The 14,303-nt window shown below is 40.9% G+C and overlaps 1 protein-coding gene across 11 annotated transcripts in view; it reads right to left on the bottom strand.

The window, feature by feature from the left end:
• EHMT1 (euchromatic histone lysine methyltransferase 1) overlaps positions 1–14,303 on the bottom strand; it is a 163,719-nt gene that overhangs the window by 105,208 nt on the left and 44,208 nt on the right. For 2 of the 11 annotated variants that reach the window (XM_075060613.1, XM_075060619.1), the window contains exon 1: positions 6,216–6,318. The exons of the other annotated variants lie outside the window; for them this stretch is intronic. The gene's annotated coding sequence lies outside the window, so the exon portion shown is untranslated. Of the gene's footprint in view, positions 1–6,215; positions 6,319–14,303 lie in introns of those variants that run through there. 11 annotated transcript variants of the gene reach the window in all.

Below are 14,303 nucleotides of genomic sequence, written 5' to 3'. Positions count from 1 at the left end.
ACTGGAAATCATCCCATTCCTGCAACACTATGCGGTCCCACCAGTCTGTGCTTGTTTGCCGGGCTCAGAATCGGTGTTCCACTGTATTAACCAGCCCCACTGCCGCCATAATGTCCCACTTGCCACATCCTGTGTTTTCAGGAACATCTGTGTCCATGTCCTCCTCACAATCATCCTTGTGCTGCCGTCTCTTAGCCAGGTTCTGCACATACTGCAGTATAATGTGCAAGGTGTTTACAATGCTCACAACAGCAACAGTGAGCTGAGCAGGCTCCATGCTTGCTGTGCTATGGCGTCTGCACAGGTAACCCAGGGAAAAAGGCACGAAATGATTGTCTGCAGTTGCTTTCATGGAGGGAGGGAGGGGAGACTGACAACATGTACCCAAAACCACCCGCAACAATGTTTTTGCTCCATCGGGCATTGGGAGCTTAACCCAGAATTCCAATGGGCAGCAGAGACTGCGGGAACTGTGGGATAGCTACCCACAGGGCACCGCTCTGTGAGTCGATGATGCTAGCCACCGTAGTGAGGACGCACTCTGCCGACTTAATGCACTTAGCGGGGACACACACAATCAACTGTATAAAACTGATTTTTAAAAATCGACTTCTATAAAATCAACCTAATTTCGTAGTGTAGACATACCCTTAGTGTCCATAACAATGCATGCGACTGTCATGATCTTTTATTGTCGCAAGCTGAAAACATAAACAGTCTCAATTTGCTCTAAACCAAGTATTTATTGCACCATTCCCCACATACAGTACATGTTTGAAAAGCTGTCATGGTTAAACAACAGCAGGAATCTTCCATACTGTTGCATCAACTAAAACACTATTACTTTTCTCTGTCCAAGCACTTCAGACAAGTTTAACTACCAAACGGTTAACGTACACCAGTCTAAGCTGAGGAGATAAAATTGATAAAGAAAGAAAATTTGAGATGACAGAATAAAGCAAGGATATCACTTTCACCCACTTGGCTTTTGTCTGATTCCGCTTTAAGTTGTAATACATATATAATGGGATTTTTTTTTTCTGGCCTTTCTATCAATCACTGGAAGTTGTAACAGTAACCTATTTAAGACCAAACAAAAGGAAACAACCCTGACAATTCAGACAGAAATGTTGCAAAAGATTACTGTACTTCTAACCAAAGATGGCTTTAAAATAGGTCTAATGTTTCCTCTATACTTCTTTACGGCATGATCTTACAAAACTAACATTAAAAATGTGGGAATGGATACAGAGAAATTCATTACAAATGCAAAGTCAATGAGCTAACGTAGTCAAAACACATTTTCAGAATAAGCTAAAAAAATGATACAAAAGCATGCTACAGTATTCATTTTTTCAGTAGGTTCACTAATACAGTATGTCTTATTGCATCTCAATGCTAGAAGTGTTTTCGTTGCTAAGGTTAAAAAAACACTGAAAACAGAAGTTAATGCAGACTCCAATTTGCTTTTCAAATCTCCCCTCCATTTTGAAAGCATCTCCTCCAAAGCACTAAACACTGATGATCTTCAAACAACATAGTGGGACGTTTCAGCAATTACACTAAAAACTCAAGCAAAGCAATCAATTAGCATCTTACCAGGAACATTTCACAACATCACAATGACACTATATAAAAGGATCAAGATTATTTGTGGATTGGTTGGTGAGGTAATGGTCAAGTTCTTTACATTTATGAAGCAAAGGAGGAAAAAAATAGCTTCTAAGCTGCCCTTAAAACACTGCACATACCATAAGCTGCAACACACTGGCATCGAAAGGCCAATATCCTAAAGTAACACTGTTGTGTGCATCATGTCTGAGGAGAAAATTTCTTCTTCTTTTGGAACTAACGTTCAATGGAATGCTGCAAGTCACATTCAGATAATCAGTTACAGTACCTACGAGTGAAGTTAAGTAACAGTCTTGTTCACAGCTCTGGAGTTTAACTGTCTACCGACAGACTCAAATGCTATCATGTTATAGTTTGATGCCCAGGGCAAAGCTGCACTGTTGTTTTAAGGTGCTTAGTATTTGATGGAAGCTACGGACAGTGCTTCTTGCTCTGTTTCTTTCTTGGTCCACATGAACAACCGTCCTGCTTAGGCCACATGACCTAACTCCCTCTACAGGTTCCTATGCCACAGTAAGCATGCTCAGATAGGAGGCCATTTCCTTTCAGCCTCTCTCAGTGTTGTGGAAACTGCAGCCATTTCATGGAAGCCAGGCAGTGCACAGACACAACCTCTTTCTAGACAGATCTTGCAAGACATTAAGAGGAGCCATCTTTTGCATCTCTCTCTCCCCCTCGCTCACTCTCTCTCACACACAGATTGAAGCAGAAAACTACTGACATTTCAGATGAGAAGATGGTTGAACAATTTAACTATTCAGTGACTTTACACATGTAAAAACAAGTTGAATTGACCTTTCCTTTCCATCCACCCCTCAAGAAAATCAAATCCTTCTCTAAAACGGATGTTAGTTGAATGAATTCACACATAAATGAAACAAAACAGTCATTTGTTTCCAAGAAAGATTTTCCCCTTCCCCCTCTCCTTGAATTAATCCAAGTATACCTAGAAATTTCACCATCAAACTCTCTCTAGTGTGGATTGTCTTTGTCAGGGACAGCAAATCACTTGTTTCTTTTTAAAAAGGTGTTCTACCCAGGGGCCCATAAAACAACAGGAACCTTATTTTTAAACTCTTGGCTCTCTGGCCTCCATTCTGTGATTCAGAATTTGAATATGCTTTTAGGACCTCACATTTTAAACAGAAAGACAGCAGAACAATTACCTTCCTTCACAAAGGATACATGGTTCCTAAGAAGCTTTTCCTTAATTTACACCATTAAATATGTCATTTTCACAAAGGAAAAAAAAGTGGGAGGAAAAGGGAGGTTTTTCCTTCTGTAAGACGAGCAATATTTTGCCACTCTCTCCAATATGTACTTCATTTTTACCCAGAAATGAAGTTGCTTTTCTGTCTTCTCTGAAGCTACCTTAAAAGTACGACTAAGAGGCGATCTTTTCCATTGCTAAAAAAACTGCTCATCAGTTCCACCACACCTCCTTCTTCCCTCAACGATTATTTAGGGGAATTATGTCCTAAACAGAAGGCTGGATCCCTCAGCTCCCATTGATTCGAATGGGCGTAAAAGGTGCTGAATTCTCACTCAGCACCTCGCAGGAACCATAATTTGATAATATTCTGAGAGGTCAGCTACTGAATTATGCTCCTGCGATCACATTCCACCCCACATTCTGAAAACTGAGTGTGTTCAAAGGTTTTAAAGCCAAAATCTCAACAAGTTTGATGCTGCTGTTAGCCATTCTGAAGTGTAAAAATGCCCCTTGACTTTCTGTGGAGAATGCTATGAAAACATATGCTGTGGTGACGGCTGGTGAGATACAAGCTCTTTGGAAGATGCTCCTGTGTTTTTATAAGAATGTGCAGAATATCTCAATAAATATAACAACCCTAGAACTAAACGGTTATATTTATAATGGGCAGACAGGGTGTAACTTAGAACATACTGTATTCCTAACAATCCTAATTTACAAATTCCTTCGCTTTAACATGCAGTTACTTGGCAATCAACATTTCTATTCTGGAAATCCAAAACTTCCACTTTTCCCCTTCATTTAGCTTCTGCACACAGGAAGTTTGTACTGTATAAATAAAGCTTTGCCAGGGTACTGAATGCATCATGCATACTTCACCTTCAAGAACAGAGATCCAGCTTATTGCTTTAACTACAGTAATCATGTGCTCAGCAAAGAAAAGTATTGTTATTTCTCTTTGGGAGAGGAGATATGGCAGGGATCAGAGACATTTCAGCGGCTCCACAGAGCAAAGTCATACTAGTCATGATCATAGCCTTATATCAGTGAAGCAGGCAGTAAAGATGGCTGCTTCCATTCACTCTGACTTTTGCTGCAGCTCTATTGAAATGCTGAAGATCATTTTAGAGACAATTCTGCTTCTAAATTTCCTATGTTCATGTATTTCCCTCTCCTGACCTCCCACCTAATTTTGTAGCATTAGGGACAGACAGCCACATGAAAATACAACCTTTGGGATTCATCTGTTCATGCTGCTTTTATTAATTCCCCAAAATCATCAACCTCTGGTTGCAATAGCACGTGATGGCTCTGTAAGTGATTCGGTTGACATAATGAATTTGTGTGAGGGAGAGCAGGAAGAAATGAACTCTTAAAAGCAAAGATCCTGTCTTCATGCAAATATCACCGGCAATAAGGTGAGAGAAATACAGAAAGCATGATGTGTACACTCAGTTGTTTCTAAAAGGATTGCTTTTCAGCGATTGCCATGAGGTGGCAGTGGACCTTTAAGGCTATCACACAAACACAGTAGTGTCACATGAGCCTTACCCTCTGAAACTACTAAGTCAAACTTCCTCCTCCAGGAGACTTGACTTGACCATACACGATAATTTCAGCCCCAATTTTCTCAACACCAGAAACTCAGTGGGGGGAGGGGGAAGAAGCCAATGAGATCAATCATGAAAAGCTATAAATATATTCCACATATGAGCCAATGAAAATGAAAGCAATGCTTATAAACTGCATTGTCACAATGCATATATTTCATACACATGCTTATTTTTTCCTTAGCCATTTCTCCACTATTAGCACACCATCACCTATTATAATGAGACATGCTATACATCCAGACATGTAGCATAGATGTCTGAGGCGCAGGACAGACCTTCTGAAAGGCACTTTAAAACTGACACCAAACTTACTACAAAGTTGCTAAATCAAACAAGCTATTTAAGGATTGCATCACCCCTTCCTTGTGCTCCGACAACTCTCAGCAAAGGCAATGGGAGAATTGGATGTGCAAGAAATGCAGGTTTGGGCAATAAATATGCGAGTTAATTTAGGCCATAAACTGACTCATCACTCAACAGATTGATCTAACCATGTAAGGCAATCATCTGGAACTAAGTAATAAAATCAAAACCTGCAGGTTTCACTCTTAAACATTTACACATTAAAGTACTTTGTGAGGAACAACCAGAGTTGTCCTAAAGAGTCAAACCACTTTACTGGATGTAGTCTAAAGATGGACTGTAATCAGAGACTTCTGTTAATAAAAAAAGCCAAATGCACTAACTTCATACAGTAATTCCAAAGCTCCATTCTCCATACTGTTTTAAATACGATACCCTCATTTGTAACTTTTTTTAGAACCAGACTGATATGAATTTGGACAGCCAATATGATGTTCCCCATAGAGTATATACAGTATCTCAGCACTGACTAGATGTTTCTATAATCACCAAACTTCCCCCTTCCTCTACACTAAGCCTGTCATTACACCTCCCTACAACAAACACCAATAGCCAATGTAAATGTTTTATTAGCACTATATCATGTGGCTTGCTAGTATACCAACTGAAAACAATCACCTCCTTCTACTGCACCAGTCAGCTGGAGATTAAAAATTCCATGGAAAAAGCTAACAACTACACACCCAATGCAAAAACCCAACTCAACCCAGATAACAGATTGCTGTTCTTCCCTTCAAACTTACTTGTCAACACCAAACCCTGTTGACTCCAGGCTGACAACTAGCATAAATCACCATGTCGGCCAAGGAACAAAATATATATTTTCCCACTTCTTGCAAAATTAGAAAGACAATTGATTTCATGGAATTTAATTTGTTTATAATCATTGGAATGCAAAATAAAAAAGGGAGTTAGTTTTACATTCCTTTGCACTCCCATAACCCCAACAGCTTTGGATTCAAACTGAAATGTAGATCTGATCCTTTTCAGTGTTACAAATAATAATAATTAACAATTGAGTTACCACAATCCTACACTGAGCGTGATCACATGTTCTCCAACATGAAGGCACAATCAGACAAATCCCAAGCCTTCGCTGCCAGCTCTGTCTCCGAGTGGCCTGCCTGTTGTTGCTTTATGTCATAACCCTAACATTAGACAGGTTCTTTCTTTATATAGGTTTGCAAGTCAGTAAAGGTCATTATTTTAAAATCCTCCACTCTGATCAGCAGGAAGCAGTTTGAAGCCACCTTATGTGAGTGGTTAACGATGCTGCTTTTGAATCAATTCCAACACTTTCCTCAAGAACCACTTCATCTGGTCTATTTATTCCCAAGTCAGAATCCCTACGGAAGCCCCATGGCACGTGAATTAAATTTCTAGAATTCCCCTACCTCTGTGGTTCTGTCTGAAGAGAGCTGCTGTTTCCTTCCAGATCCTGACTTCAGGCCTATAACTCCTTCAGCCACAAATCCATCTCACTCTATGGGTGCAGCTTCAACCCTGGAGCATGCTCAGTAAAGGCATCTTCAGCCATTTCAGAGCTTTAATGAAATGTAAGCATAAGGAAGTGTCATTAGCAAAAAAAGGTGCAGGATTCATCATGATCCAGTCAACCTCACTGTTTCCATCCACTGTGTCATCAAGGTTAATCTTTCAATATGTGGAATGCAGGCTGCATTCTCAGTTGTCAAGGGTTATTTTAGAACAAAAGCAAGGAGAACATCTTGTCTCTGGCAAGCCTTATGCAAAAAGTAGCATTTAACAGAGACACTGAAACAAGCATATTTTCACCATAGGCCTTTCACAGATGAGAACATTTTCATCAGAAGTCATTAAAAAATGCATTTACAGCAGACTTAAACTGATGCTTTGAATGCACTATGCAAATAGTGCTTTTCGTCTTAAAGCTAAATCTACCTTAATTTATTCTATATTAGCTGGAAAACTATTCCAAAGGAAAGTTACAACGCATGATGGGAAAAGAAAATTGCACCACACATCAAATTACTTTTTAAGAAACCAAAGAAACAAGGATATTTGTTGTTGTCCAGTCAACCCTCAATTCATTTTCCAACACTAATTCATCAAAATGCATAGAGTATTTTTTTCCTTCCAAACTGTTTTACAAATTACAAAATAGGCTTGAAGCCCAGCAGGCATTTTTCACTAGCACACTGCATCTTGCGAACTACTCTTCTTGTGAAAACTACGAACTTTCCCTGCAAACCTTTACTCCTTACTGACATGAGTAGTCCCATTAGTTCAATAGGACTACTTACATAAGGGAAAAACTAGTTGTATGAGTAACGGTTTGCAGGAATGGGCACAAAACTAGCCATTAGCCCCTACAAAGTCTTGGGTCTTAGCCAAAAAACCTCTGGACACAGAAATCAGTTAATTGTCCATGTACACCACTACTTGACACGGATTTTCTATGCATCCCATGACTAACTCTTCTTTAGTTCACGTACAGTGTCCGCTTCGATGCAAATGTTTTGGGCCCTCAAAGAACAACCTGATATTCACAACACAGCACTTCACAGAAACGCTGGACAAGCTTAGCTGGTAGTTGGGTCACGAGAGTGCATCTTTTTCTAAGCTAAATTTCCAAGGAGGCAATTAGAGCCACCCAAATGATAAAAAGGGGACTAAAATATATTTAATGCAATAAATCAAATTAAATGTCCCATTTTCGTCTATCTACAACATACTCACATGCCAGGTGGACATTTCTCGCATGAATTCACAATTTATATAGATACACACACACAGAAATTCAAGATAGCACTCTACAGCCAACTAGTGGTTTTTAGCTTTAACTAAATTATTTTGGGGGTAGTAAAGTGCTGATGATGGCTTCCTGTTCACTCTCAAAGCAATGACATTCACTTTTGACACATCCTTTTGAGCAGAGCATCAGTCAGATGCATTTCACCAGGGTATTTTTTCAGAGTATAAACACATTTGGTAAAGTGACCCATGATAAATTTACTATGTAAAAAGTGTGTGTTTGTGTCCACTCAAGCCTTTAGTTCTCCCAAAACGTTTCATTACATCACCCATACTCACAAACTGAAGTAGCCACTTGGCCCCATGACACTTTCTTTATGGGAATGTGTAGTAGGTCCGTCATTTTCAATGCAGGACAGTGTTCTCTTTACACCATAACAGATAAATCTAAGTTTTCATTAAGCACAAATTGGCATAGTCTGCTGATGAATTCCATCCCCCTCCTCCTCTCTTTACCTTTAAATTTAAGGTAATTTAAAATAATATGCAGACCATATAATCCTGCGGCATGTCTGCTAAATGTAAGCATTTGCAACTAGAACAGCTCAAGCACGTCAGGTCTGTTTCCTTGGAAACAATTTGTAAGCATTGCCTATATATATATAAAGGAAGATGTATCTGCAACTCTTGTTGATAAAAAGGAATGAAAGCTGCTTCACATACCATCAAGGTTCTTACAGAACTATCAACAGTCAGTGCAGCAAGCCAACTGTTCATTAAAGGGACAGACTGATTTGCAACTATATAAAACCCCCTGTTCAGTAGCTATCTGCCCAAGGCATTTGCTTTGTTTCCCTGGGAAGTGGTGGGGAAAGAAAGAAAGGAAATCAAGATTCAATCGCTTACCCTAGACTAGGTCCTCTGTTTCCAGTAGATGAGTGGGAAACCCTTAACACAGTTCCACAAGGTATGTTAGCAGAGTTCAAAATACACCTGCCATCAACACAGACTGAAGAGCGGCAACATGTCCAGTAGAAACAGTAACCTTTCCCAGATTTGTTTTGTTAGTTTTATCTCCAAAACTTCAGGCCAAGGGCACGCATTAGGGTTTATGTGCAAAGGCTGCCTTTCCTCACAGTCATAATTCTTCTCATAGGGCTGTTCACACCGAAAGGTCCTGGAGCTGAAGGCTATAAATCCTCTGGTGATGACACATAACCTCTTTGCGTGGACAGGAATGAGGGCAATAAGAGAGACACACTAAGTATTAGTGCTGAGTGATCTAGAGCCTGATCTGCAGAGGTGCTGAGCACCTGCAGCTCCCACTGACTTTGTTTGGAGTTGCCGGGGCTTGAAAATCAAGATGCAGGAAGTCAAATGAACACACATAAAAGAGCAAATAAAGTGATGGCTCCTTAAACATATTCTTCTGAAGACTGACTCAGCACAGAGATCATCTTAAAACAAGCTGGGCCGAAAGGCCAGCTTGCAATATTTGCTTGAGTTGACATGGGCCCGATTCTGCTCTCCCTTACATGTGTGTAAATCACAAGTAACAGCAATGAAATCAATGGAGATACTGATGTGAGAGGAGAACTGGCCCCGGCATACCTCATATTGCTATTCTGAATGCAACCCACAGTGTGGTATAGGCACTTTCCAAATACAGAATGAGATGTCCAAGAAACCAGGCAAGCTACGGAGAAAGGAAAAGGGACGCAACATACCAACAAACCTCTGTCCTATTTAAATTGTCTTTTAATGGTAAGAGCTAAGTGTTTACCTTTACTTAATTTACAAAAACAAAGCAAACCACCTTCAAGTCCTCATAATTGATGACTTATTGTTATACATAGATAATAGATCCACAGAATGCGGCCATATCACCAATATCTAGTAAAACTGCATTTCTTTCTTGCAAATGAAGAGCAAAGCACTGAGACCTCCATGCCATCGAGCACCTAATTTTCAAAAGTGCTCTGTCCAAAGGTTAATCTGCAATGAGGGTGCTTGGAAACTTTTAAAAATCAGGCCTTCAGCTCTTATCCCTCAGAGGGTTTTAGAAGAGGCCTTCTGCTTGAAAATGCCAATTTACTGATGGAACGACCTTGCGACCCACTGGAACATGCTCACAGTAGAACCCAGGCAGCAGCCTGAAGGGTAAAATTTGACATTAAAAACTTGCATGTGTCAAGGGAAACTGCCTCTAGATCAGTGGTTCTCAACCTTTCCAGACTCCTGTGCCCTTTCAGGGGTCTGACTTGACTTGCACATCCCAAGTTTCACCTCACTTAAAAACTACTTGCTTACAAAATAAGACATCAAAAGCACAGAAATGTCACAGCCCACTATTACTGAAAAATTGCTAACTCATTTTTACCATATCATTATAAAATAAAGCAACTGAAATATAAATATTGTACTTACCTTTCAGAGTGATACCTGAGCCTGTTTTTCACTTGCAAAGCCGAAACTCAAGCCCCACCACCTGTAACTTAGCTTCACAAGGGCCCCTGAGGCATGAGGCCCCGGACAATTGCCCTCCTTGCTACCTCCTAATGCCAGCCCTGTGTATGTTTCCATGATTTTATTGTTCATTGCCCACGTCTTGTCCATGACTATTAATAAAAATACCAGTGCCAAAATCAGCATTACAGATAGAGACATATAAACAAGTCACTGTCTGTATGAAATTTTAGTTGAAGCTGACTTTGCTAGGGCTTCTTCTGTAGCCTGTTGTAAAATTAGGCAATTATCTAGATGAGTTGATGTACCTCTTGGAAGACCTCTGCGTACTTCCAGGGATACGTGAAACCTTGGTTGAGAACCACCACGTTAGAGCATGAAGCCCTATCTTAAAAGTGAATCCACTGCCAGTACATTGACTTTTCAACTGACACTGAATGGCATTTAACTGGTTTAACGCAATTTTCCAATCATAGCCCAGCCTGAAATACTGTAATCCCAAAGGCAAATTCTCCAGCCAACCACTCATAAATGTACATCTTCACCTCCTGCAGCTTATTCTTATAATACTAGATTTGTCCAAACCAATGCAGATGTTCTTGGAGGCTTTGACCATTTCCCAGCCCTAATTATCTGTGCGTCTCAGCTATAAAGACAGATTAAATACTCAAAAAAGCATTTAAAATCACCTAGAACTGGCTATAAGGAAAAAATTATCATCTGCTTAATTTTATTACTACAGATAATAAAAATACTTAGCACTTTTCATCTCTAAATCCCAAAGTGCTGTATAAAAGGTGGAGATAATGAAACTTACCCATTTTATAGATGGAAAAACTGAGGCACAGAGAGGAGAAGGCCAAAAGTTTGAAAAGTGGTCTTAGGCTACGTCTGTACTACCCTACAGTTTGGGCTGTGGGAGTGTGAATAGCTTAGTGCCCCACAGTGCTGAACGGTAACATTCCTATGTGGATGCTGGGAGCATGAACTAAAAGGTTCCTAGTCACATTAACAAAAACCTCTTCAAAACAGGATTATGTTAATGCAGCCTAGGAACCTTTTAGTTCATGCTTCTAGCATTAACATGGGGATACCACAGTTCAGCACTCTGGGACGCTCTGCTATTCACACCCCTGCAGGGTGGTACAGACAAGCTCTTAGTTTAGTGTACTGATCATGAGGATGGGTGTTCAGAGACCTAGATTCTACTCCAGGCCCTGCCACTCTTTCACTGGGTCACCCTGGGCATGCCACTTTAGCCAACATTTAGGCCACTGCTTTTGGTTTCCAAATTTGAGAAACTTGAAACAGAAACTTTGGGTCTGACTTCAAGATTCAATGGGATGTGGGCATCTAACTCCTTTAAAAATCCCAGCCTCAACTATTTTAAAACAAGCATAAATAGTACTAGACAGAGGTAGCAGCTATATTTTTTTTTCTTTATATATTCCCCTCCCCAAAAATAACTTTTAGTTGGTGGGGGGAAAAAATTGTACAAAAAAATGTATTTCAACAAAAAGTTTAACTTTTAATTGGTGCACTTCTTTGTATTTAAACCAGACTGCATCCTGTTGTCACTGAATCTGTGACACCAGTACACCAACTGGCCAGTGTCACAAGAGGTCACTCTTCAGGAAGTTAGCCACCACCAGCAACAAGCTCAGAAAAACCACTTCTACTGAAAATTATTTAATTATTTCTTTGCTGGAGTGGCAGGGACACAGAATATGGTCAGACAGCTGACAGGAGGAGTTGCTACATCGTGTGGTTTGTACAGATAAACATTTGCCAATTTTTTAGGTAACAATGTAATATGGCAATAATAGTGTATGTAAAAATATCGGGTCAGACCACTTGCTTCTTAACAGGTTTAAATATTGTCTCCCACTCTCCCTTTTCTCTGCACCCTTGTTAGTGCCCCAACACATGCTGCTTGCAAATACCTAAGTAACAAAGAATGAATGCTCGGGGCCACTGGAGCTGGAGATGTCTGACCACTAATTTAAATGAGGAAAGGTAGCTATGACATTTGGTGTACTAGCCTATTTAACCACCCTATTTAAATATGTTCCACAATTTGCCATGACAAAGGCCCAACATTCATCTTCCATAAGAAAATTCTATAAGAATAAGCCTTTGTCATGGCAGAAAAAGGGGAGAATGGGAAGTACTTTCTGTTCCTGAGGGCTTGTCTACACTTACCGCAGGTCCAATGCACGGCGATCGGTGTATTAGCGGTCGATTTCGCAGGTCTAGATCACTCTCCTGTCAACTTCTGTACTCCACCTGAACGAGAAGCTCAAGGAGAGTCGATGGGAGACCATCTCCAGTCGACATCACGTAGGGTGGACCCCGCAGTAAGTAGATCCAAGTACGTCGACTTCAGCTGTGTTATTCACATAGCTGAAGTTGCATAACTTAGCTTGATCTCCCCCCATAATGCAGACAAGGCCTCAGTCTGCGACAGGCTAGCTGTCTGATCTTGTTCAAAGTCAACTGTAACCTTGTTTTCAAAAGCAGTCACTGATGATGCTGGATGCCCAACTTTGGACACCGTAGGCCTGATTTTCAGAACCGCTGAGCACCAATTGCTCTGATTGGCACTTATGGAAGCTGCAAGTGTTCAGCACCTCTTAAACTCAGGCCTCAAGACTCAGACTGAGCACCCAAAAAGCAAAGGCATCCGAATTAGATCAATATTTTCAAAACTGGCCTCTCAAGCTGTCAGTGCTTCAGGTTTCCCAGGCAGGAAATAATACTACACACCTACTGCCCAGGAAAATGTGAGGCTTTATTTGTTAACATCTGGAGTGGCTTCGAGACCTTCATAGAGAAGGTGCTAGATAAATGCAAAATATTAGTAGCATTATTCAGAGCTTTCAGAGGGCTGTGCTAGGCAGAGCGGCCATTTGCTTTTGAAATGTTTTCAATTCAGCAATCCAGCCTCTCTGCTATTCTTTGCTTTCTCGCAGACACAGTAGCTCATATCTGGCCTTGGTGTAAATCCAACGAAGTCAAAGGAGTTACATTAGGGTAAACTTAGTCTAGCGACAAAAACTACTCTTTCCCCTACTCTCACTGGGCAAGAAAAATGCAAAGGCCTAGGGCTCAAGGTTTCAATGTTTTGTACCAGCTCAGACTAGCTCTCCCAAGTGCTGAGCTTTACACCTCGGTATTGGGTTCTGGCCTTGCAGTGCAATCCTGCATCGAGGGTACGGCTGCTCTTTGGAACAAGGGGCCTGATCCTCTGTTTTCCTGCACCTTGTGCAGTCATTTATGCCAGTAAAACGCCACTATTCTAACTCGGTAGCATTTTACACTCCCCTTTGCATAAGTGTGACCGCACAGTGTGCATGGGCAATGCAGAATCAGGCTCAAGATCTTTTCAGACAGGGAACCTACTCACAGGTGTCATCAACCATCTGATCATTCAGGCCTCAGTTAAATAAACTCAAGTCAGCCTGCTTTCCTCCCGCAGCTGGGTAACATTTCCCACTTGGTATGGGAAAGCTCTGCAGTTTCACATGAGGCTTATCAGTAGCTGGATCATTCCCAGTATCTGCTCACTTGATCTTGTCCAGAAAACCAGAACTAGCCCTTCGTGAGGATATTTCAGACTCAGTTGACTGAATGGCTTTGATCAATTTATCCCCGCAGGCCTTTGATCTAATCACTCCTGTTGTACTTCAGGGGTTAAATCTTGTCCTCACTTACCCCTATGAGGGCAGGATTTAGCCAAACAGAAAGATTCCCAGGACCAGCCATCCTATTCCTACAGTCAGCAGTAGAAAACATGCAAACCAGAAACCTCTTCAGTGCAGTGAGGTTTGCGTTTTATCCAGCGTTACCATGGCGCATTCATTAAGCTTCAGCACAGTCTGTGCGGTGATCTTTCCCCAAACAGGTTAATGTCAAGCTAAATACTGGTAGATCACCTTGCAAACATTATTTAGCTCCTTTCTTGAGCCTCTGGTGTCTTTAGCTGTCACTAGCGAGCAACACCAACATGGGAACTGCGAATCTGGGCTGGCAAAGCACCTCACAGCCTCAACCACATAAGAAAATAAGTGTCGATCCTGCCACCCTCACTTATTCACATTACACAGTACTTTCCTCCATAATGGTCCCACTGAAATCTATGGGACAACTTGCAACATAAGACACCACTCAGTATAGGGTTGGCAAAACGTGGTGCACAGTGAAACACCTTTGTAGGAAGTAAAATACTCTTTTTCATTCTTTTCTGTGTATATTTTGTACCATTCCACTTCATGAATGAAAAG

This window comes from Chelonoidis abingdonii, chromosome 24 (genome assembly GCF_003597395.2).
Source record: "Chelonoidis abingdonii isolate Lonesome George chromosome 24, CheloAbing_2.0, whole genome shotgun sequence".
In the NCBI taxonomy this organism is placed as follows: Eukaryota; Metazoa; Chordata; order Testudines; family Testudinidae; genus Chelonoidis; species Chelonoidis abingdonii.
This window is presented reverse-complemented; position numbering and strand designations above follow the sequence as displayed.